We start from the raw sequence: 26,352 nt of genomic DNA, 5'->3' as shown, positions 1-26,352 counted from the left end.
CCCATGTTCCCTGCAATTGTGGGAGTAATCTTCAGCAATTTCACAGTAGGGGGAGCTGGTTCCTTTTTCTGGCTTTAAGCAATGGTTAGAAAATCACAAATATTATGCTTCACATGTTTATATTTTTCAGGAATATCTGTCTTAATCACAAAATATTATACTTCACATGCTTCCATTTTTCAGGATGAATTCTCAAAATGATGAATTGGCGTTATACCTCCAAATCATGGCTCACTTTTTTACTGTAGTTCTATTGAAGGAATGACAAAGGACCTAGTAAGTAGGTCCGTCTTAGCATTGTGAAGAAACCAAACACGTAAAGGAAAAAAGTGCTGCAATTTGGGCTGCTTGGTGAATGCTCGACCTTTGTGTTACAATGATAAATTATTGTCAAAAGAAGTTATAAAAAGTGAATTAGATTCTATCATAAAAAATAAAACCTGGATTTTGGTTGATTAACCCCCTGGTTTTAAACCCTTGGGATGAAAATAGATTTTCAAAAAGAAACTTCGTACTGATGGCTCTATTGAAAAGTTTAAAGTCAGCCATGTAGTTAAAGGTTTTAAACAAAAACCTGGACTTGATTATTTTGACACGTATGCTCTTGTAAGTAGGATTGCATCTATTAAAACTATGGTTGCTTGAACATCAATTTATAATCTTGAAATTCATCAAATGGATGTCAAAACTGCTTTTTTGAATGATGTCTTAGAAGAAGAAATTTATATGGAGCAACCTAAAGGTTATATCACACCAGGCCAAGAAAATTTTTTAGCAAATTGTTAAGGTCATTGTATGGTTTAAAACAATGACATGAGAAAATTGATGAAGTAATCATTTTATATGGTTTTGGAATTCATGACTTTGATAAATGAATATTTAGCAAAATATAAAATAGTCATGTTATAATTATTTATCTCTATGTGGATGATATATTAATCATAAGTAATAATGTAGAATATATAAATAATATCAAAAGTTTTCTTTCATCTAAATTTGATATGAAAGACATGTGTTTAGTTGATGCCATACTTGGTATTAAACTAATTAGACATGAGAATGATTATGCATTGACTCAATCTCACTACATTGAGAAAATATAATCATTATGATTGTAAGCTACTTGTTAGTTTGATTAATCCTAGTGTTAAGTTGTTGACTAATACTGGAAGAAGTATATCTCAATTGGAGTATGCAAGTATTATTTAGTAGTCTCATGTATGCTACAAATAGAACTAGACCAGACATAGATTTTAGCATGAGAAATTTGAGTTGATATACTAGTAATTCAGGACAAGGGCATTGGATGTAATATATTAAGTCCTGAAGTACTTAAGAGGAACTCTAGAATATGAAATATTCTATGAGAGAGAACTCGTTGTACTTAAAGGATACAATGATGCAAATTGAAATTCTGAATCCAATGAATTATTATCCATAAGTGATTGAATATTTACCCTTGAATCTAAAGCAATTGCTTGAGGATCCAAGAAGTAGACTATGATAACTCATTCTACAATAAAAGTAGAGTTGATAGTACTAGCATCAGCTAGTATGAAAATTGAGTGGCTAAAAAATTTCTTAATAGAGATACCATTAGGAGATAATCCAGTACCCTTAATAACTATGCATTGTGATAGTTAAACAACTATATACAAAGTAGGTTTATGATAGAAAATATAGACATATCAGTCTAAAGCACAATTATGTGAATAGTTTACTCAAGCAAAGAGTAATACCTATTGAATATGCGAGATCTTGTCAAAACTTAGTGAATTCATTGGCAAAGAAACTTTCTCGAGAAATTATCTATAAGACATCGAGGGGAATGAGACTAAAGCGCATAAAATCAATCACTATTGATGAAAACTCAACCATGTGACAAGGGTTAAATCATGTCTAGTGGTTTAATGAGAAGAACAAGTCACTGAGTGATTGGATTGAGCACTTAATAAAATTTTACATTCCTGATGTCAAGTGCTTCAAACTTGTGTATGGAGGTTGAGTTCAAAATTGAACTCTTAAAAAGATTCATAGGCCTTATGGCTGGGGTGTTTCAAATAGGTTTGCACTATTGATGGACTTACCTATACGAGTGTAAAGGTGAGGGTCATTTTCTATGAGACCTGGACTTTGTCTCTAGAGCACTCATGAAACTGTGATATAATACAAGACCCTTAATGCATGGTTTCTATATATTGATAAATACACTATGACCACCTGAAGTGAAAGTATATGTTACTGTGTCTGAAAGGTTAATTAGGATTCTCAATTCAAAGCTAACACTATTGAAGTTTCAGACTGACTAAGACTAAGTAATGCTAACTTGGGGTTCAAACTCAAAAGGTATTTTCACTTATGCACTAAATCTTCGGGAACAACCACTTGAATCCTTTTTCTTATAGTTTTGATCCACATGGGAGAATTGTTGGATTTTTTATTCAAAACCATCAAAGTTTTCTATTATAATTTCTTTATTTTCTTAAGTATGTGGAGTAGGGTTCCTTACAAAAGTTTAGTCCCATATTGAAAGTTATAGAAACTTGCATTGTCCTTATATAGAACGGTGGTGCCTTAAAGGGCATGGCCCTTAAGGGCATTAGATTTTGGGTCTGAACAATTGGATCAGAAACAATATATAGATTTAAATTTATATTTTGATTTGGGTTTGCAGATTACAAACCCGACCCAGCCTGACTCGGTTTGGTTTTAACTTTCTTTTTAGTACTAGGGACGATTTTAATCCATAAATATATTTTTGATCTGTGACCAACCATTAAATCAATTTTGACTTTGTATTAAATCCTCTTCGAATCTTTCTGGATCTGACTCAGATCCGTTTGGACCTTGCCTTAATGTTTTGTATAGGGTTTTAATAGTTTAAATTGCCCATAGCCATCCAACCAAATTGACAGTTGACTTTTGACTCTGTTAAAGTCGATCTTTTGGGCTAGCCATTTGGCCAGCCATGGCCCATACTGGTTAGATGTTTTGGCCTCTTAAAGACCCAATATGGCCTTAATGGGTGGCTTGAGGCTAGGGCCTATATAAATCCCAACCCTCCTTCTATTTCAATCATTCCTCACTACTCTCTCTTCTTTATCTTGAGCTTTGCTCTCCTCTTTCTCTCTAGTTGGGATTTTTTTCTCTCTCTAGCCTTTTATGCTTCTCTCTCTTGGGTTATACCCAAATTCAGGTAAAGATTTGATCCTCTTAGAGAAATCAAGATCTAGTTTAGCCTAGATCTAGTCCCGATTATCCAGATCCAATTATGATTCAGATCTAGATCTAGTTGTGGTTCATATTTAGATATGGTTTTAGATAAGATCCATTCCTAAGATCTAGTTCTGATTATAGTTCAGATCCCTATACAGGATCCAGATTTGGTTGCTGATCAGACTCATATCCAATTATTGCTTGGATCCTGATCTAGTTATTGTTAGAATTCAGATCTATACCCGATTGAACCATAGTCAAGAAGATGTTCAAGGTGGTCTATGTCGAGGTTGTTGGGTTCACTCAGTGTAAGGTGTGGTTCGATCATTCACGAGAAGGCAAAAGCTCAGTTGTATTCTAAGAGCGTAGTTGCACGGATACCCATTGCACCAAAAACTTGATCATAAGTGGGGCAATTATTGCTTGAAAGACAACGCATTTATGTATGACTTCGAGCTCACGGGTTCAATCTCAGTTACCTAACCCACTAAGTAAGATAAATTTATAGCAGAATACTTATATAAGTATACTGCCAAACTATGAGAGCTAATAAAGGGGGCCCCAGTGTACTGCCCCTCGCTCATAATTATAAGTGTTCTGCCTCAAACATAGAACCATGCGGAAGCTTGCTGTAATCCCGAGAATCTAGAGTTTTACACCAATAATTGTGAGTGATGTGGTTCTTCCTTGCTCTCTCAAAAAGAAAAAAAGTTCCACCAAAATCTGACTCGGCCAGGATCAAATGATCTTTTAACTCATGATCTTGTATATGTTTACAGTCAATCACATGGCACATTGGGTAGGGCTCCCATTCTGTAGTTGTGGCCCCCCAACTAGGGATCGATGTAAATAGTTCAGATTTGGGTAGGATGCAGCCAATACCAAATCTGACTAATGGGAAATTGGCTAATTAGACTCGGATTTAGATTCGGATGGAAAAAAGCTAATGCCAAACCTGAAAAAAAAATACATGTAATTGGATTCAAATATCCATCAAAATTAGATACTATCAGATTCGGTCATCAAAATTAAACAGAATCTAAATCCTATTACTAATTGGATTCAGGTTTTTTAACTGAATTCAACTCATCAGATTCAAAACCAGGTTGGATAATAGGTATATCCTGTCAGTTGACATCCCTACCCCCAACCCAAGGCCACACACATAAAGGTGGAGATCAGTCAACCCAACCTAGACTTAGGTTCAATGAAAGCTCAACTCAGCTCTTGTTGGGTTCAGGGCGGCCAGGCCAAGCCCTACTGAGCTGGGTTTTTTGTTAGGTCAGGTCAGGTCAGGCCCTTTAAACCCGACTATTGGACATGCTGGACTTCAATGAATTGTCCCATTTTATCCTTGCTTGGGCCCTAATTGTTTACTACTCAGACTGGGTTAGGCCCTACACTTATTGAACTTTTGGTTGCATAAGGTAGCATGAACCCAGTTCATCTGGAGAGGTGAATATATGCTACCTATGAAATTGGGCTACAGAATCATGGCAATATCTGTTTGCATTGTCTAGTTACATCATTAATCTGGAAGCATGTTGTTGGTAAGTTTTAATGTCGTAACCAGCGGGCCTCCGCTTGTGTGGTAGGAGCAGCTAGTGCACATCACCTTGTGTTGGGACGTTGAAGGTTCAAAACCCAATGATATATTTGTATAACTGATAGGGGTCTGCGTAACCCCATATTGCCTTTCAAAAAAAAAGTTTTAATGTCGTAGGACTCCTACCAGCCATCTCATTCTGGATCTCCATAGATGGCTTTTGAAACCTTTCAATGTCCAGTAGTTGCGACGCTATTGGCATCAAGTTTTCATATTGTTGTTTGGCGCATATGGTTCTTCAGATATTATATCAAACATAATAATGGTCGTTCATCTAAAGATGAGATGAAGCATGCATCATGGTTCGATTACTCTCAATTCTTTTGAAAATTGAAGTGGAAGGACGTTGAGTTACTAAATCTCCAAAAATGAATTTGTTTTGGTATTATTCACCATCATTGACCTTAAACACAAACAAGGAAAGGTAAAGAGAACAGTAATTACATGGTTCGGTGAGATTCCCCTACATCCATGAGCTAGGTAACTCCACCACACACTCAACTACGGAGCTTTTCATTTATAAATAATCATTATACCATAGTAATTTTAGGAGATTTACATCAAGAAGTTACCAAAGATAATCACCTAAACATACGGTATATCGAATGGAAAGTACCTCTTAATTAAGATTTGGCACCCACATCATAATCAGCTGATCTTATCTCATTCAGATCTCTTAATTTAATTGCTTTGCTTGGCGCCATCCTTGATTGGACCTGAGTTAGTTAGCTGGATCAGTTTCTCACTATCATGCCCCCTCAAACTGGACTCAAATGGACGTCAGAATCCAAGTTTGATGCAAAGAATATCAAATTATTGGCTTGACAAAGCTTTCCCAACCCGTGAGTCAAGTCAGACCTGACCCAATCCGAGTTGGTCCCTGCACAGCCTGACGGGGGGGGGAACCCATCCCCACTCGTCGCTAGATTCGGGTCACCCGATGGTGGTTGGGGCGCACAACCGACCCTAGACCACTATCGTCGGTCGTTGGACGCCAGCATGGCATCCAGCAAGGGCGACCCGGTGAGGGCCAACCGGCCCTTCCGATCGTCAGAATCTTAAGGGAAGGGCCAGATCGGCCATCCTTCATTCGGGCGTCGCCTGACGGTGTGGGGAAGGTCGTCTGATCCTCCTCTGTCGACGCCCTATCATCAGACGGAGGAGGGGGCTATCTGGCTCCCATCTGTATCTGATTAAGAAATCAGGGACCTTTCTTCTCCTTTCATGTGCAGGCACCCGATGGTACCTGCGCAAAACTGGATGACGTCTGGCAAACCACCCGACGTCGTCAGGTGGCCTACTGCCATTGAAAAAGGGTGAGCCACCCTTTATAATAGGTCAACGGTTCCATCATCCCTCCAACGACGTTGTCAGCTGTGTCAATAATACTTTTTTTTGTTAACATCTCCTAATGCTGGCGGTGAAAGGGGAAAAAACTGAATCCGATGTGATTTCAGTGACCAAACAAAATATATAATGGCAAAACCAAATATTTCAACGATTTAATAACAAGAGGCTTTGATACCAATTATTGGATTCAAATTAGGGAAATCATATTTCTTCATCCCTAAAATTGTTCGTGCTAAATCATTTAAAAGATAAAAAACAAATAAAGCATAATGCAAAAGCATATCTGAATCCATCGTTGCACGGATAGATCTTGATGAAGTTAGATCTTTCAAAACCTCTATTGGTGGCCTTTCCTTCTTCTCTAAATCTAATGAGAGAGAGAGACAATTTTCTTTCTTGATGGAGAGGAAAAAGAGAACAACCACTATATATGATTTTGTGGACCATAACCTAATTATAACCATCTTATTGTGAAAGTCTCTATAAAAAGAGACTTTTTGTATAAACACAAAGCTTGAAATACAAAGAGTGCACGAAGGCATAAAGGAGAACACTCACAAGTGCACAAAAGCACGGATACACATGCAGAAAGGCATGAAAAAAAATAATCTTCAATGGAGGGTGCTCCAACCTATGTGTTGGAGGCCCTCTATGTGACATCTCATTAAATGAGAAGAAAAGGAGAAAAAAGAAGAAGAGAAATACAAAAAGAAAATAAAAAACAAATACAACATATTCTCAAATGAGAATATGCATAAAACAAGTGAATTTACATATATACCCTTATCAGGTTTGAGATATATATTTATATATATACCTAGATAGATACATACACACACACATATATATATATATATATTATATGTATATGTATCTTTCTCTCTCTCTCTCTCTCTCTCTCTCTCTCTCTCTCTCTATATATATATATATATATATATATATATATATATATATATATATATATATATATATATATATATATATATATATAAGAGACACAATATTTTAACACCCCCCCTCAAACTTAGGGTGACACAACCAAAAGTTTGCCAAGAAGGAAGTTAAATCTTGGAGAGCACAACGCCTTAGTGAAGAAGTCTGGCAGTTGATAGTCTGATGTAACATAAGGAAGGTCAATGGTTCTTCTTAAATATTCTTTATGAACGTAGTGACAGTCCATCTCGATATGCTTCATGCGCTCATGAAATGTGTGATTTTTGGCAATGTAGATTGCACTTTTATTATCACAACATAATTTTGTGAGCCCTTGAACTTGAATATTTATATCTTCCAACAAGCTGTGAATCCAAACAATCTACATGGTGGTAGATACTATGACTCTATACTCAGCTTCGATGGATGAAAGTGATACTTTCTGTTGCTTCTTGCATCTCCAAAAAATTAATGATTCACCTAAAAAAATACAAAAAACCAGTAGTGGAGTGACGGTTATTTGAGTCACCTCCCCAATCAGAGTTAGTATAAGCAATTAAATTTAATTCAGAAGGAAAAGATAGAAATACTCCCTTGTTTATTGTACCCTTTATGTATCTGATGATGCGAAGAATGACGCTCATATAGACTACGGTAGGTGCATGTTAAAATTTACTGGCAACATATATTGCATGAGAAATGTCAGGCCTAGTAATGCTGAGATACGTTAGGGATCCAACCAATTGCCTGTAAGGTGTGGGATCTTTTAGAAGAATGTCGTCATCAATTTTCATCTTTGAACCCACTATTTCAGGAGTTTCACAGACCTTGTCATATGTGATTCCTGATCTATCAAGAATCTCACAAGCAAGTTTAGTTTGAGACAGAAAGTAACCTTTGTGAGAATAAGCAACTTCAATTCTGAAAAAATATGTCAAAAAACTTAAGTCTGACATCGCAAATTTTAAAGTCAAGATAGATTTAATACTTTTGATTCCTTTAGTATCATCTCATGTTATTAACATGTCATCAACATATAGCAGTAATATAATAATTTCTGCATCACATTTCTTAACAAACAATGCAATATCAGTATAACATGAGAAAATCCATTTTCAGTCATTACATTGTTAAACCTATCGTGCCAAGCTTTGAGAGCTTGTTTTAGGCCATAAAGAGCTTTACGAAGATAAAAAACTTTATTTTTAAGAATTTTCATACCAGGTGGAACATCCATGTATACTTCTTCATTAAGGTCACCATTTAACAAGGTATTTTTGACATCCATTTGATAAATATTCTATTTTCTAATAGAAGCAATGGTGAGGAGACATCTGACAGTAACCATACGATCTACTAGAGCAAATGTCTCTTCATAGTCAATCTCATATTCTTGACTATACCCTTTAGCTACAAGGCAAGCTTTATACCTCTCAAGAGATTCATCGCTTTTGGTTTTGACTTTGAACACTTATCAGCATCCTATAGTTTTCTTACCACTAGGGAGAGATTGAAATTTTCAAGTGTTGGCTTTCCTAAGTGCTTTGAGTTCACTTTCCATGGCTTCTCTTCATTCAATACATCGTTTGACATCTTCAAAATGATTTGGTTCAAAATATGAATGAATGGCACTTAAGCAAGCCCGATATTTAGGGGAGAATTAATCAAAGGATACGAATCTAGAGGGAGTTCTTATAGTTCTTTTGGTTCTTTTAGGATTTGAATCACGTGTGGAGATAGATTCATTAGGTTCATTATATTGCTCAACAACACTTCTAAAGGTGCTTCTATCTCTACATGAATAGGTGATACAATCTCTAGTTATATTTTCTTCTTTAGAGGTAGTAGGGTTAGAATTATTGTCGATTTCAACCACTTCATTATCACTGTTATATGTTGATTCATCATCACTAGATATGTCATTATCCTTAGATAATAGATCAAAAAGAAAGGAATAGTCATTATTTTCTAAATGAGATTCATTCTTTTCAAAACCATTATCATTTTCCAAAAACGTTATATTCCTTGAGACATATAACTTATCATTCCTAGTATCATAACATCAAAATCCTTTTTGGGTTTTGGAATAGCCAAGAAAAGCACAAGGGATGGCTTTTGGTGAGAGTTTATCATTTTTATCTATAAGGACAAAACACTTATAACAAAAAGGGCCCCACATGATATGGCTTTTGATTCTTTTGTGAATCAAGTCTTGAGGCATTGATTTACATGGTTTGTTTAGTGAAATAACGTATTTTAGTTCCTAGGATTGTGTTGTGTGTAGGCTTTGAAGGACTTCAAAATTTGACATATATTCCTCAATGCACCTAAAACAACAACTGCTCTCTCTCTCTCTCTCTCTGTGTGTGTGTGTCTATCTATCTATCTCTATATATATATATATATAAAGAGAGAATAGCTACCTACTTTGATTTGTGCCTACTGCCAGCCTACTAAAAAAATGAAGTTTTTTTAATGTTTCTCTCAAACCCGACCATGCAGGTGTTCTATATGCTTGATTTTATAAGAAAGGCTCTTCAATCATCTAATTTGATAGGTTTTTATAAAGATTAAAAATTGATGATCTATAATATTCATAAATATTCAAGTTAAAAAATTTATATTTTTCATCAAAAAAACATGATATAATTATCATTTTTCAACAAATGGACCATGGCGAACCCATCTACAAGGTCAGATTTGTGAAAAACACTATGAAAAGCCCTGATTGCTAGCAGTAGGTTCCTAACTTTGGTAGACACCTACCTCAAATATATATATATATATATATTTGGTACAATCAATAGTACCTACAATCTAGTTTGAATCTCATAATGTGAGTTGTTTTGACACAATCTAACATCATGCTCGATTTAGTAAGAATCAACTATTGGATCACGTTTTTCTGACAAAAAACATCTTTTTATCAGTCAAGAAAAATCGATGCCTTCATTGTTGTTGATTTTTGGATCACTAGAAAAACCTCCATAAAGGCCAAATTAGGGTGATCCAAAATACAGTTCCCACTAAACAAAATATATAGATCACATCTACGGTGTTAGATGTCAAGAAAAAAACCAAACAAAGAACGGGGTTCCATCCCATTTGTTAAGTCGATTGCACCTACAATCGACTGTAGCAAATCTTAACCCATATATATATATATATATATATATATATATATATATATATATATATATATATATATAGAGAGAGAGAGAGAGAGAGAGAGAGAGAGAGAGAGATTTGGTTTGTGTTTTTTGATGAAAAATGTGATTTTAAAGCTTGAATATCTATGCGAATTTTAGATGGTCAATTTTCAAACTTTACAAAAACCTATCCATGTGTAAGAATTGGATGAGAGAGATTAAGGGTGGCAAAACCTGACACGACCCGCCAACCCGCCTCTTAGGCGGGTTCGGGTTGGGCAAAAATGAACCCGTTTAATAAACGGGTCGACCCGCCTAACCCGTTTATTAAACGGGTCGGGTTTGTGTTAGGGGTATGCCAACCCGGCTGACCCGTTTAATAAACGGGTTAGGCGGGCGGGTCAACCCGCCAACCTGACCCACTAACCTGCCAACCCGTTTGCCCGACCCAACCAGTTTATTAAGCGGGTTGGCGGGTCGTGTCGGGTTACCCGTTTAATAAACGGGTCGGGTTCGGGTTGATGTATGCTGACCCGCCAACCTGACCCGATTGCCACCTTTAAGAGAGATGGGGGTTGGAGGTGGTAGCTATCTACTCTTATCCATGCCTACCGCAAGCCTACAAGGCAAATGAAGGGTTTTTTTTTTCATGTTTTTCTCAAATCTGGCTGTACAGATGTGTTCTACATGCAATGTTTTTATAATGTTTAAAAAACAATGGTCTACAATTTTTATGATATTTAAGCTGAAAAAAACTCATATTTTTCATCAAAAAAACATGATCCAAGCTTCATTTCCTAGCAAATTGACCATGTCAAATGCATCTGCTAAGTCAGATTTGTAAAAAATACCCCCAAAACCCCCATTCGTTCACAATAGGGTCCTAACTTTTGGTGCACCTACTCCTCACTATATATGGGTAAATATGGTACTAATAAAGGAATGGAACTATTGAGTAGAAATTAGTTCTATTTTATATTTTTTTTAGCAAATCCAACCTTATATATGTGATTTATAATGTTTGTTTAGCAGAAAATAAGTTTTGAATCATGTGATTGTAACATAGTTTTTCAAGGGGTTCAAAATCAATGGTCTATGATATACCAAAATTTCACAACTCAAAAAATCATATTTTTATATTGAAAAGACATGATCCAATGTCCAAATGTACAATCCTTGGTAAAGGAACTATCTTGAACATGTCTATGTGATCAGATAGAACCTATAAAACTTGCATCTATGAGTTATTGCTCGTTAGGTTCATGCCTTCATTAGTACCATATGTGTGTGTGGGCGATTGAGTTGCACTATTGAACCAAAAAATTAGAGGCATGGACGGTGGAAAACTAGTCTACAATTCAAGGTGCCCCTCATGACTTGTGTTTGCTAGTGCTAAACAGACCATAGGAATCTTATTCCAGCATTTCCTTGAATACACTGGTTGACATGACACAAGTGAAGTTTTTATCGATGCATTTCATTGTAGCAAACAAAACAACCTCATTATTATAATAGCGTTGGGCATCTAGGCTAGAAATGCTCCACACTGAATGCCGAAAGAAAGGACAAAAGGAGGAAGGGGGAAGCTCTTGCATTTAAGTATTGGCGTTTAGGGTTTCCTTGCATCCTCTTCTAGCCATCCACTCATTGTTTCCTTAATTTCCAGTTTGGGGGTCTGTGTTGAGTATATGGCAACCATAGGGGGGGGGGGGGGGGGGAGTTTGGTGCTACTATCAGATGCATGGCAATGGTTGGTGAAGGCACCTACTTATTCCTTTTTTTTCACTGGACTGGTCCTCGTTATATTCACTCTTTTTGCTTACTACTATACTCCTTCATGGAGAGTAAGGCATGTTCCTGGTCCTCCTGCAACCCCAATCCTTGGGCACCTGCCCTTACTAAGCATGGCCTTGGTGTGTTCAGTCTCTTTAAAAAGGAGTATGGACCTATATACAGGTATATATGCAAGTTTGGATTTTTCTTAGTTTTTCTTTTCCTTTGGATGTTAGCATGTGTTTTAGACTTTTGAAGAGGAGCAAGCCAATGCTCAAACACTACAATGTAAAAAATGATCACATGTGACCTGCCACAATCTCAAAGCGACCATTGGTGAGATATGCATTAGCATTTTAACAACCAAAATGCACCAAGGTTACCACTATATGTGAACACACATATTTGGACAAAAAATGTGTTAGCTGTATTCTATCAAAATAGAGAAGGATTAATAGCTTAATAATGAGTTCTGTCATATATACTTGAGTGACCCCAATTCATTGTACCTTCATTCATGATTGTAGTTTGGGTTGGGTGATTGTGCAGATTCTTAGGTCTTGGAACTGAGTTGAGTGGTGATTTGAGCCAAAAAAGTGATGATGATGATGATTATGTTGATGAACAGTGTGATAGTAATAATACTATTCTCAGCGAATCACATGCTCATCTAACAAAAAAAAAAAACCTTTATTTTTTTCGAAAGGGAAAAGAAAACTCTTGTTTTGTAATGCTAATTTGCAGTATCAGTTTTTATGTTGCGTGCTTGTTCATGCTCTGATCATAAAGACCTCCATCTTTCCTTTCTTCTTTAAAAATAACATAATTGATATTCATTATAACTACTCTAAATGCCATTGACCCCATGCATCTGGTTACATGTGATAAAAATATTTGTCTCCTAGTTGTATTGCAGAAATTTTGTATAACTTTGATGCATTTCTTCCCCATTTCTAATAATACGCGTGTGTGCGCGCACGTGAATTACTGGAGGTTGGGACACCCAACCTAGTTGCCCAAGTGGCAGTGGACCTGACAGGAAGGTGTTGACCACTTCGTCCCAGGTTCGACTCCCACCGGGTGTGTGGGTGCCTCCAACTAGTTGGCACAATATAAGGGCATGGGTGTCGGTGACCCCACTCGGGTTTTACCTCACAGAGAGGTGAAACCATTAAGCAACCTGATTCTTGGCGAGGATTCCTCATCATAAAAATAAAATAAAATTACTGATTCCTAGTCAAGATCTTGGACTCCAACAATTCCAAGTGAAAATATTATGGTTTGTAAATATGGTCATTTTTCTTACACTAAAGACAGCAGAAATGCTGGAGTTTTGAATTTTTACTGCTTGTCTGATAGGAGCATAGTAGAGAATCCACTTGCAGAATATTTTATGCTAGCTAGGTGCATATCATTTCAAAGGTGACAGAGTAAGCAGGTTACATAGCCCCTAGTCAACAAAAGCATGTGGAAAGTGGCAGACAGTGACTCCAACCAAAGTTGTATCCAATATTCACTATTCAGATGCATCTTGTTAAGCATTTGAGCCAATATCTGAAATTGTGCATATGGTGAAACTAATAGTGTTTCTATTGTTGATTTGTTGACTAGTCTCCGTAAGGCCATATGACCACAAGGTGACTGTTGAGGCCATTCCAATAGTCACGATGTTCAAATGCATGAGACGTGTCTTTTGAGGAATGAAGGGATTTCTTCCAGAGTTATATCCAAAAACTAGAACTCTTCACATAATATAAAATGCAGTGAAAAATGTATGATCAACAATATATGAAAATACAAGGAATCATACAAGCATTCATAGTTACAGTGATAAAGGCATTTTATCTTATGAACGAGTTGAGAGTTCAAACTCCTTGGTGATTTCGAGCATAACTGTGAAGTCTTTATCCCGCTGTAAATTTTGCATCCGTGTATAGTGAATCCCTACAGTGATATAAAAGTCAGGTTCGACAAATCTTTAACAGTATCATTGGAAGCAGCCTATGCGCGCGGGTGTATTGACGCAAAAATCGAACGTTGGTAATGATAGTGGCTCGTCGCTAGAAAAAGCTCATAAAGAAAAAAAAATAAAAAACAAGAAGCGTCTAGTGTAAACCAAAAACTCTAAGACTGCAACCAGTGGAGCATGTTTCTCTTGTAAAAAAGTTGGGCATTTTAAGAATAATTATCCAAATAGAACCAAGAAAGAGAATTCAAGAATGCAAGTAAATGAAGAACGAGAATTAGTATGCATTGTACCAGAATCATTGATCGCAGATAATGATCTCCCAAGGTGGTAGATTGATTCAGGGGTGACGTGATATGTGTCTACGATAAATGAAGAACTTGTGGAAATGAAGGAATTAAAGCCTGGAGATCATAAGGTGTATATGAGAAATAACACCTATAGTGATGTGGTCAGGATAGGGACCTACATGCTTCAGGTAGAAGAGACTAGTTTCCTACTAACAAATGTATTTTATATACTTTTCATGAGAAATAATCTTTTAACAGTGGGAGATTTTGCTAAAAAGGACTTCGAAATTCGCTTCCGGGGTGACAAGGTCACTATTGAGAAATAAAAGTGTAGCTCAGGGGTCTATATGATGTTGACCATGGTGTTTTTCATTTTAATGTAACTCCTTCTAGAAATAGTATAATGAATATTTCTGCTTATATTAATTGTGCATTTAATGTTGATACATATTTATAGCATTTAAGGTTAGGGCATGTAAATGTCAATAAAATGAAAAAAATAATTCACATGAGATTGTTACCTTCTATTAAAAATATAGAATTTGAAAAATGGGAACCATGCATATCAGATAAAATGACTAAACAACATTTTTCTAAGGAAAGTAGGTCATGTGACTTGCTAGTTTTGGTACACACAGATATTTGTGGACCTTTAACCATAGAAACACATGAAAGAAAATAATATTTTATCACATTTATAAATGATTACTCAAGATATGAATACGTATACCCAATTTTTAAGAAATCTAAAGCTCTAGAAAAGTTCAAGGCATACAAACATGAAGTTAAAGGATTACTAGAAAGAAAAATTCAAGTTAGTAGATCTGATAGAGGAGGTGAATATAACTCTGATGCGTTTAAAAACTTCTGCATTGATAATAATATAACTCCTCATACAACTATGCCTTATACATCACAACAGAATGATATAGCAGAATGAAAAAATAGAACCTTAATAAATATGACAAGATCCATGTTGGCACATGTAAATATTTCTAAGAAATTCTGGGAAGAAGAAATTTGCACTACTATGTATATCCTAAATAAGGTTCCTTCTAAGGCTGTAGAGCTTACTCCCCATGAATTATGGCATGATAGGAAGCCAAACTTGAGTCATTTACGAAAGTGGGGGTCACCTATGTGTTGATTCCTAGTCAAATGAGAGACAAGTTAGATAGTAAAACTATCAAATGCATCTTCTTGATATACCAAAAATGATCAAAGAGATATCGTCTATATAATCCTAGAAAAGGATTTATAGAAAGTAGAGAGGTAGAATTCTTGAAAACTCAAGAAAGTATTTTTTATCCTGAAGATGATGATGTCTTTCTAGATATCATAAATGATCCTAGGATACATATTCAAGAGTTAGAGCATAACGATTCAATTATGAATAAAAAACAAAATTCACAACCAATAATTGGACAAAAAAGAACAAAAACTCCTCCATCATATTTGAATAATTATTACACATTCTTGAGTGAGAAATTATGCTACTCAATGAATTTGAATGAAACTCTTGATAACTTGAGTTTTGAAGATGCAATTGCTTTTAATGAATTTGAACTTTGCAAGGAAGCAATGAAAGATGAGTTGAACTCTATATAAAAGAATAGAGTTTGAGAACTAGCTGCTTTGCCTAATAGATATAGGATAATTGGTAGCAAGTGGGTTCTCAAGAAAAAACTCAAGGCAGATAGATCTATTAATAGATTTAAAGGCAAGATTAGTAGCAAAAGGCTATACTCAATGAGAAGGAATTAATTATGAAGAAACTTACTCTCCTATAGCTAAACTGACATCTATTCGTATTATATTGGCATTGGTAGCTTATTTTGATATTGACTTATATTAAATGGATATGGAAACGACCTTTTTAAATGGCGAATTAAATGAAATTATTTTTATGCAGCAACGAGAAGGTTTTGAAATTGAAGGTCAAGTTGATAAAATATACAAGCTAAATAAATCCTTGTATGGACTTAAGCAGTTACCAAGACAGTGGTATTTAACTTTTCATAATGCTATAACCAAATCGGGTTATGAGGCAAATAGTCTAGACCGCTATGTATATGCCAAGAATAGTGAGAGTAAGTTTACTGTGTTATCCCTCTATACTGATAATATATTGATTGCAGAAAATAACATAGATATGATAAATATGACTAAATCATGGTTAAGTTCTCAATTTAAAATGAAGGATATGGGTGAAGCTTCATATATCCTTGAAATTAAGATCTAAAGAGATAGAAAATCGAGATTGCTATGTCTAAGTCAAGAAAAATATCTTGACCATATTCTAAAAAAATTTAGAATGGAAAGTACCAAGGCAAAGGGTACTCTTCTAGTAAAAAGCCAAAAAGCCAAGTAAGAATGACTGTTCAAAAGATGAATAAGAAAAGTTGAATGTTCCCTATGCTCAGACAATTGGAAGCCTGATATATGCAATGCTTTGCACTAGACCTGATTTAAGTTTTGTTGTAAGTCTAGTGAGTAGATATCAAAGTAATCCTGAGCCTTCTCATTGGAAAGTAGTGTGGATATTTTTTTGATATCTACTTAGATACTGACTTTGTTGGTGATAGATATGAAGCAAAGTTCACCTTTGGTTATGTGTTTATGTTAGGAGGTGGGGCAATTGCATTGTCGTGCAAGAAACAAGGGTGTGTGGCACAACATACCTAGGAAGTTGAGTATAATGCTTGTAACATGGCAGCTACATTTGGTGTGTAGATAAATCATTTCCTAAATGAATTAAAATTGGATATTACAAAAGATCTAGTTCAACTTTATTGTGACAATAAAGTTGCTATAAGACTAATACAAACAGGAGTTGATAGCTCTAAAAGTAAGCATATTGAAGTTAAATATCAATATATTCATGACATGCTTATGAAAAATAAAATAACAGTGGATTATATTCTTTCAAGTGACATAGTAGTAGATTCACTAACCAAGACAGTCACTGAGGATGTTTTCACTAGATATGTGAGTCAAATGGGTCTCATATACGTCTAAGTGATGAGTGAGTAAAGATTACTCAGAAAGTGTGTATGCAAGGTTCTAGTTGAGAACAAGCATATAAACACAAGGTGAGTAAAGATTACTCGGAAAGGGTATATGCAAGGTTTCAACTGAGAACAAACATATAAGCAAAAAAAATCCCTTATGGCCAAGTGGGAGATGTAAGGCCATATGGCCATAAGGTGATTGTTGGGGCCATTCCAACAATAATGATGTTCAAATGCAAGAGACGTGCCTCTTGAGGGATGAAGGGATTTCTCCAAGGGTTATGTCCCAAAACTAGAACTCTTCACAAAATATAAAATGCAGTGAAAAAGGTATGATTAGCAATGTATGAAAATACAAGAAATCATACAAGCATTCACAGTTACACTGATAAAGGCATTATGTCTTGTGAATGAGTTGAGATTTCGGACTCCCTGACAATTTCGAGCGTAACAGCAAAGTCTTCATCCCGCTGTAAATTTTGCATCCGTGCATAGTGAATCCCTACGGTTTCAATTGCTCAAACATTGAACTAGGGAATTCTGTTGACTAGATATCTTTTTTTATTTTGAGAAATTATTGACTAGATACAAATAAATTGTAAAAAAGAAAATAGTCAGCAAATGTCCAAAAGATTGAACAAAATCAAGGTGGGTTGCTTCTTTTGATTTCACTTTTCTTTCAACAACAAGTAATCATTTGGTCTACAATCAAGCAGGCATGACTTTTTTTCCTCTTTCTCAATATCGGGAAAATATTGGCTATACTTGAGGGTTCCAAACCCATGAATGAAAATCACTTTTTTTTATAGATTGGGCCCTCCAGATGATATTCATGTTTGGTTGAGTGGGGACTGGCCCTTGGTTCATGTTTTTCTGAATTGTATACAGGTTTTTCTTAGGAGTGAAAAATCAATGATGTATAATACAACAACAACTACACTTTCATCCCAAAACAATTGGGGTCAGCGATATGAACCAAAAAAGAAATTCATTTTGGGTCTTCCACATGAATCTTTTTCCTCCAATCATTTCTATCCAATGCCATGTCCTCGGTGAGGTTCAAAGCATTCATATCCTTTCCTATCATCTCCATCCAAGTCTTCCTAGGCCTACCCCGACCTCTTTTAACTAATATATTTTCCCATTTCTCCAACCTTCTAACTGGAGCATCATTAGGCCTTCGCCGAATATGTCCAAACCACCGTAAACGATTCTCTCGCATCTTATTTTCAATGGGTGCAACACCTACCTTCTTACGTATCTCCTCGTTCCGAATCTTATCTTTTATTGTATTTCCACACATCCATCTAAGCATCCGCATCTCAGCTACACTCATTTTTTGAATATGATGTCTCTTGGCAGCCCAACATTCCGTACCATATAGTAAAGCGGGTCTAATAGTCGTCCTATAAAACTTTCCCTTCAACCGCAGTGGCATTCTACGATCGCACAACACTCCAGTTGCACTTTTCCATTTCATCCACCCAACCTTTATCCTATGATTTACATCTCCATCAATTTCTATATATTTTTGAATCATGGATCCCAAATATTTGAAATAATCATTCACCGGTATTTCTTGCTCACCAAGCTTCACTACACTCCCATCACTACTTCGTTGCTTACTAAACCGATATTCCATATATTCAGTCTTACTCTTACTCAACTTAAAACCTCTTGCTTCCAATGTCTGTCTCCATAATTCTAACTTAGCATTAACCCCATCTCTAGACTCATTAATCAAAACAATATCATCAACAAACAACATACAGCACGGTACATTTTCTTGAATTGATCTCGTAAGCTCATCCATCACTATCGCAAATAGGAAAGGGCTTAAAGCAGATCCTTGATGTAACTCAACCGTTATCGAAAAATTGGTTGTCACCCCTCCACAAGTGCGGACATTGGTTACTACTCCTTCATACATATCTTTAATTATACTAATGTACTTGAGAGAAACACCTTTCTTCATCATTGTCCACCAGAGAACGTCCCTAGGTACTCTATCGTATGCCTTCTCTAAATCAATAAAAACCATATGCAAATCTTTGTTCCTCTCTCTATATCTTTCAATAAGTTGTCTAAGAATATGTATAGCTTACATAGTTGATCTTCCAGGCATAAAACCAAATTGATTCTCCGATATCATGACAACCTTCCTCAACCTAGACTCAATCACCCTCTAACAAAGTTTCATAGTATGACTCATGAGTTTTATACCACGATAGTTTGTGCAATCTTGTATATCACCCTTATTCTTATATAAAGGCACCAAAGTACTCTTCCTCCACTCATTAGGCATCTTATTTGTTTGCCAAATCAAGTTAAAAAGATTTGTCAACCATTCTAAACCTTTCTCTCCCAAGCATTTCCAAGCCTCGATAGGTATACCATCTAGGCCAACTGCCCTTCTTGATTTCATTTTCTTCAAAGCCTCTGCAATTTCTTTCTTTTGAATCTTGCGCATGAAGTCACGATTGATCTCATGAAAAGGAATGGAGAAGTCTCCAAGATCTTGAGCATGACTATCATTAAATAGCTTATCAAAATAATCTTTCCATCTCTCCTTAATCTCCTCATCTTTGACTAAAACCCTTTGCGTTTCATCTTTGATACATCTAACCATACCCAAATCCCTTGATTTTCTATCTCTCATCTTTGCAAGCCTATAAATATCCTTCTCGCCTTCTTTGGTATCCAACTTGTCATAAACCTCCTTATATACCTTATCCCTCGCGTTTCGAACTACTTTTTTAGCTTCCTTCTTTGCTATCATATACTTCTCCAAATTCTCATTAACCCGACTCTTACTTAGATTTCTATAACACTCTCTTTTAACCTTAATAGCTAATTTGACATCCTCGTTCCACCATGATGTATCCTTACCTAGTGGTGCACCGCCTTTAGACTCACCCAATACCTCCTTAGCCACTTTTCTCATGCCACCTGCTATCTTATTCCACATTGATTCTGAATCCTCCTCGAGACACCAATCAACTTCCTTAACTACCTGCTCTACAAACATATCTTGTTTAGCTCCTTTCAGTGCCCACCACTTAATTCTAGGATCTATCCTATGTCTATCTCTTTTGCGGCATTGTCTAATTCTAAGATCTAAAATTAAGACTCTATGTTGTTTAGCTACACTTTCTCCCGGTATAACCTTACAATCGATGCAACAACCCCTATCTCTCTTTCTAAGTAGGAAAAAATCTATCTAACTCGTATTAACCCCACTTTTAAATGTTACTAGGTGAGACTCCCTCTTCCTAAACCAAGTGTTTGCTAAGATCATATCATAGGACAAACAAAAATCTAAAATCCTTTCTCCACTTTCATTTCTTTCTCCTATACCATAGCCTCCATGGATACTCTCAAATTCATCCCTACTAATGCCTACATGTTCATTAAGGTCACTGTCGATGAAAAGCTTTTCTCCATAAGATATCCCTTGTACTACTCCATCTAAATCTTCCCAAAATTGATGCTTAATGGAATCATCTAAACCTACTTGAGGTGAATAAACACTAATAATATTAATAATATCCGTACCTAATACTAATTTAATAAGTAAAATTCTATCACCCTTCCTACGGACCTCAACTACATTATCTATAAACTGACGACTCATAACAATCCCTACTCCATTCCTATTCCTATTTATTCCTGTATACCAAATCTTATATCCCCAAGGTTCTATCACTTTTGCTTTCTCACCTACCCATTTGGTCTCTTGTAGACATAAAATATCAATCTTTCTCCTACACATAACATCTACTAACTCTACCAACTTACCAGTTAAAGACCCTATGTTCCAAGTGGCTAATCTAATTTTATGGTCTTGGACTAACTTCTTTACCCCACCCGTCCAACAAAGTGAGGGAACCCTTGCCTATTTGACACCACACCCGGGCGCCGGTGTGACGCGTCGCTTCTGGGCGACGACCTAGCAACCCTTGCCCATTTATCACTGCCTCCGGGCCTAGAGAGTACAGTGCGTCGCTCAGTAGAGAACGCCCCAACGAAATTCTCATATTGGTTCATTTTCATAGGGTATGACTTAGTTTTTATGCTGGCTGTCACAGGCCTACCGCAACCCTCCTCCTTTATCCGAGCTTGGGACCGGCAGTGTATAACTAAACAGTTATACACAGGCGGAGTTAAAAATCAATGATGTATAATAATGTACCGAAATTTCACCCCTCTAAAAAATGTTTTTACATCTGAAAAACATGACCCAAGGGTCAATCCCCACTAAACAGACCATTCTGAGCACATATATGGGTCAGACCTGCCTCTATGAGCCTCAACTAGGGGATTTGGAACCCATAGCTGTAGCCAATATTTTCCCTCAATACCCACTCAAAGCCAATCTTTGCAAAAAACGAACAAGCTTAAATTCCAATTCAAATACAAAAAGTATCTTTGTATGATGTCATAAAACTAAAACGAGAGAGAGAGAGAGAGAGAGAGAGAGAGAGAGAGAGAGAGAGTTGGGGATTGGTGGGTGGCTTTCTGCAATCACCTGAAACATGAAGCAGCACAGTTCAAGAACTTGATCATGATTCACCTAATGCCTTACAAGCTCCGATGAACTTCAACATCTTTTTTTTTATACAACAGCCAGTGTACCGTTATAAGGATGGTTCTAGCAGCTCAAAGTTTTCAAAGTGCCAGAAATATCTTGATATCTTGTTATACTTTATGCAGATTTCATTTGGGAAGGCAGACACTGATAATTGTGGCCAGTGCAGAATTGTGCAGAGAAGTTGGCATAAAGAAGTTCAAATCCATGCCAAATCGAAGCATTCCTTCTTGCCTTTCGACGTCTCATCTGCATATGACTGTACCAGGTATGCGCTTTACACATTTTACCTTTAACATGCACTATATATCCTATACCTTAATGTGTAGATGAAGGGGATTTAATAAATTTTTTTTTTTGAAGATGGAGGCTTTTGATTGCGTCACTTTGATCAATTTTACATTCTTTATTTTCATTAATTTTGCATTCTATATCTTAAAATTTGTAAAACTAATACAATTATATCATATGCATATACATCACCTCCTAATTAGGTAAAATCACCAACTCAAAATGCTTAAAAGATAATTGTGCCTATAGTGCATGGGAAGCTGTGACCCTACTATCTCTACCATACATTAGTGGAACTTGCAGTGTGGCCTGTGATCGTGACTGAATTTGTAGCACAAGTCTATACTGCTTTTCAGTTGGGTTGGGAAATCAGACAAAGCCGCTTGTGGCTCAGCTCATGTTTGGCTAGTAAAGAGCTTGTTTGAACTTGTGAAATAGGCTCAGCAAGCCAAACACAAACAACAAGTGCTTGGCTCGGCTCAGCTAGTATAGGCTCGTCAACTAGCAATCAATATATTTTACATATTTTTTGTATCAAAGAGTTTAGATGGTTGAAATGTTTGCCTTACAAGCAATAAGTTGTAGAGTTCAAATCGTTTTGCTCACAGCTTTGAAACAATGTATTTACTCTGTAATCAGCCAGTTTGAGCAGGCTCAGGTTTAGAGTCCAACTAATCATTCTTGTGGTTGCATGTTCTTTGTTAATGAGCCAGCTCAAGCTCAGCTTTACTAAACTCAGGCTTTCCATGAGCTCAAGTTCAGGTTGGCTCACCACAAGAATGAGCGGAGCTAGAACACCCTGTTCTGAATTTTATGTTTGATTTCAGGAATACAAGATGATCTACAATGAGAAGCACGATAACTGCGATCTACCAACCTTTCCATCTAGCAATCTTAGAACCTGCAATGAACCATATCATACAAAATGCAGCACTCAGCTTCACCAACAAAGAAGACAATGACAGATTTCTCTGACTTCTCCCTCAAACTAGCAAACGATGTCATTGGAAAGGCTGTGTTTGGAGTCGATTTTGGGCTCACAAGCAACAGTCCCAATGTTGACCAAGAAATATCAGAGTTCATCAACAAGCACATCTACGCTACCACATCACTCAAGATGAACTTCAATGCGACATCTTCAGCCCTCCTAGGCCTTTTCCTTCCAATTCTGCAATATCCGGTTAAACGGATCCTCGAGTGGATACCAGGAACAGCTGACTGGCAATATAGATCGACCTACAGTAGCCTTAGCCAGTGTTTGGATGACATTGTAAAGAAGAGATCAATGGGCCAGAATTTGGGATGCAAGGACTTATTGTCAGTGCTACTGAGTGATAGGAAGTTTGAGAATGACTCAGAGGCTATGTCACACGGACTTGGCTAGGGAGGCGCCGCACCCGAGTCGACATGCCCCGACACGGGTGCGGCTTCGGACACGGCCCAGACTCGGTCAACGAGTCGAGGCCGAGTCTGTCCTTGTTTTGGACTCGATCAACGTTGACTGAGTCCAAAAATATTCATTTTTAGGGCAAAAAACAAAAAATAAAAAACAAAAAACAAATGTTTTATATATATATATATTTAAAAAATATATATATATAGGATGAGTCTCAAACATAAGCCCCAGAAAAAAAAAATTCGGGGGGCGCTGCCCCCCCACCAGGCTCCCCTGGACCCCCCGCCCACTGACTGTGCCGAGGGAGCCCCCGGACCTCCCTTTCTACAAAGGCAAAAGTACAATTTGCAAAGTTTGTAAAAACACTTATGCTGGTGCCAAACCTTAGAGGACAATATCCACATATATGCACACACTATATATATTATTATATATATATATATAGATATTTTAAAAAATATCTATATATATAGTCGAGTCCCCGTGTCCAAAAATTTTAAAATTGTGCCTACAGCCCCCCACCAGGGGCGGCTCCCCTGGCCCCCGCCCACTGACCGTGTCGGGGAGCCCCCGGACCTCCCTTTCTACAAGGGCAAAAGTACAATTTGCAAAGTTTGTAAAAACACTTATGCTGGTGCCAAACCTTAGAGGACAATATCCACATATATGCACACATTGGATATAGTATTATATATATATATATATATATATATATTAAAAAATATCTATATATATAGCCGAGTCCCCATGTCCAAAATTTTTAAAATTGCGCCGCACCCGTGTCGCACCCACACCCATGTGACATAGCTCAAAGATGTTTACACAAGACTACATCAGTGCTCTTGCTTATGAGCACCTCCTAGCTGGGAGAGCTACAACTGCTTTCACTTTGTCCATTGTAGTTTATTTAGTGGGGCCCCACCCTGAAGTAGAGAAGAAGTTGTTGGCTGAGATTGACACTTTTGGCACCCCTGATCAGGAGCCAACTGCTGAGGATCCTCATAAGTTTTCTTACCTTGATCAGGTGAGAAGTCCATATTTCAAGCCTTTTTCTTTTTCATTCTCTTGTCTCCAGCATAACTGCCATGTGTAACTAGGGAAGAAATCAAGTTATCACTGTAAGATAATTCACTTTGTTACACTTCAAATTATATCCATTCACATTTAAGTTGATTAGTCACTTTGAAGACAATTGATTTTAGTTTCTCCCCCGTTTTTACGTGTTGTATGCGGAAAATGCACTTCATATTCACCCTTGATGCGTGAAGACAACCATGTGAGCTAATGGTCCTTGTGTTGCAGGTTGTAAAAGAGTCCATGCGGTTTTACATTGTCTCCCCACTTGTTGCCAGAGAGACAATAGAAGAGGTGGAAATTGGTGGATATAGACTACCCAAGGTATGAACTTGTAATATTTCAAGCTCAAATATTGATAATATCTGTGCAAACAGTATCAGCCCAAGAAGTTATTCTAAGGTAAACTCTTCATTCTTTTTTTAATTCATTTTGATAATCTTTCTATGATGTAGGCAATCTGCCAATGACTGTAGCCACTTGTAATTCTTTATCAAGGTTCATACCCTCTGATCTGATTAGCCAAAATTTGCATCTCATAGCCTTGAGGTAGCAGTGACTTATCATCGAAGAATTTGAAATTCATATACTTGTTAATAAAAAACTTTGATTTTTTGCATCCTCTATTTTGTACTTGCTTTCAAGGGCTTCCGACAGTTTGTTTGCAGTGCTAACTTTTGAGTAGAGGTCGAACATGATGTCAGATAGTGCATTCAATATGTGTCCCCAACACACGAAGTCATCCTGCTTTCACTTTCATCTTTTATGATTTTCAGCAATGATTTCATCCTTTCATTCTTCAGGACAGTCCTCAATGAGCACATGCACTACATTTGCAATTGTGAGAAAGATAAACACCTTGTATTGCCATCAAATTGGGACAACTTTGACACCTCTCGGTTTTCAACCTTCACATTCACCATTTTGCATAATTATCGCTTGAAAATTGTTTGAAAATTTACCTTACTTAATGGGTTAAGCAACTAAGATTGAACCAGTGAGCTCGGACGCATGCATAAATGTGCTATCTTTTAAGCTATAGTTGCCCCACTTAGGATCAAGTCATCGGTGCAATGAGTATTTGTTCAACTATGCTCCCAGGATACAATCGAGTTTTCGCCTTCTGGCGAATGATTGGACTATGCCCTGAACTAGGTGCGCCTAACAACCTCGATATAGACCACCTTGAACAACCTCTTTACTAGGGTTGAATCGGGTATGGATCCTAGGTTTGGATCTTGATTATAACAATAACTAGGTCGGGATACAAACAATAACTGAATATGGATCTAATTAGCAACTGAATCTGGATCTTGTATAGAGATCTGAACTATAACTGAAACTAGATCTTAGTATTGGATCTTATTTGGAACCATATCTAAATCTGAATCGCAATTAGATTTAGATCTAGATCTGAATCACAATTGGATCTAAGTAACCGAAGCTGGATCTGGGCTAAACCAGATATAGATCTCTCTACGAGGATCAAATCTTTACCTGAATTTGGATCTAACCCAAGAAAGAGAAGTACCACAAACTAGAGAGAGAAAATCTCAACCAGAGAGAGAGAGAAGAGTAGAGCTCAAGATAGGAGGAGAGAGTTGTGAGGGATTATTGAAACAGGAGAGGGTTGGGGTTTATATAGGCCCCAGTCTCAGGCCAGCCATTAAGGCCATAATGGATCTTTAAGAGGCCAAAACACCTAGCCA

At 36.8% G+C, this 26,352-nt stretch overlaps 1 pseudogene; it reads left to right on the top strand.

The window, feature by feature from the left end:
- Window positions 1-261: 261 nt before the first annotated feature.
- Window positions 262-25,113, top strand: LOC149815002 (cytochrome P450 711A1-like; annotated as a pseudogene).
- Window positions 25,114-26,352: the final 1,239 nt, after the last annotated feature.

Source organism: Nuphar pumila, chromosome 15 (assembly GCF_984573655.1).
Source record: "Nuphar pumila chromosome 15, dmNupPumi1.hap1.1, whole genome shotgun sequence".
NCBI lineage: Eukaryota > Viridiplantae > Streptophyta > Magnoliopsida > Nymphaeales > Nymphaeaceae > Nuphar > Nuphar pumila.
The sequence above is the reverse complement of the archived record's forward strand: the minus strand, read 5'-3'. Positions and strand labels throughout refer to the sequence as shown.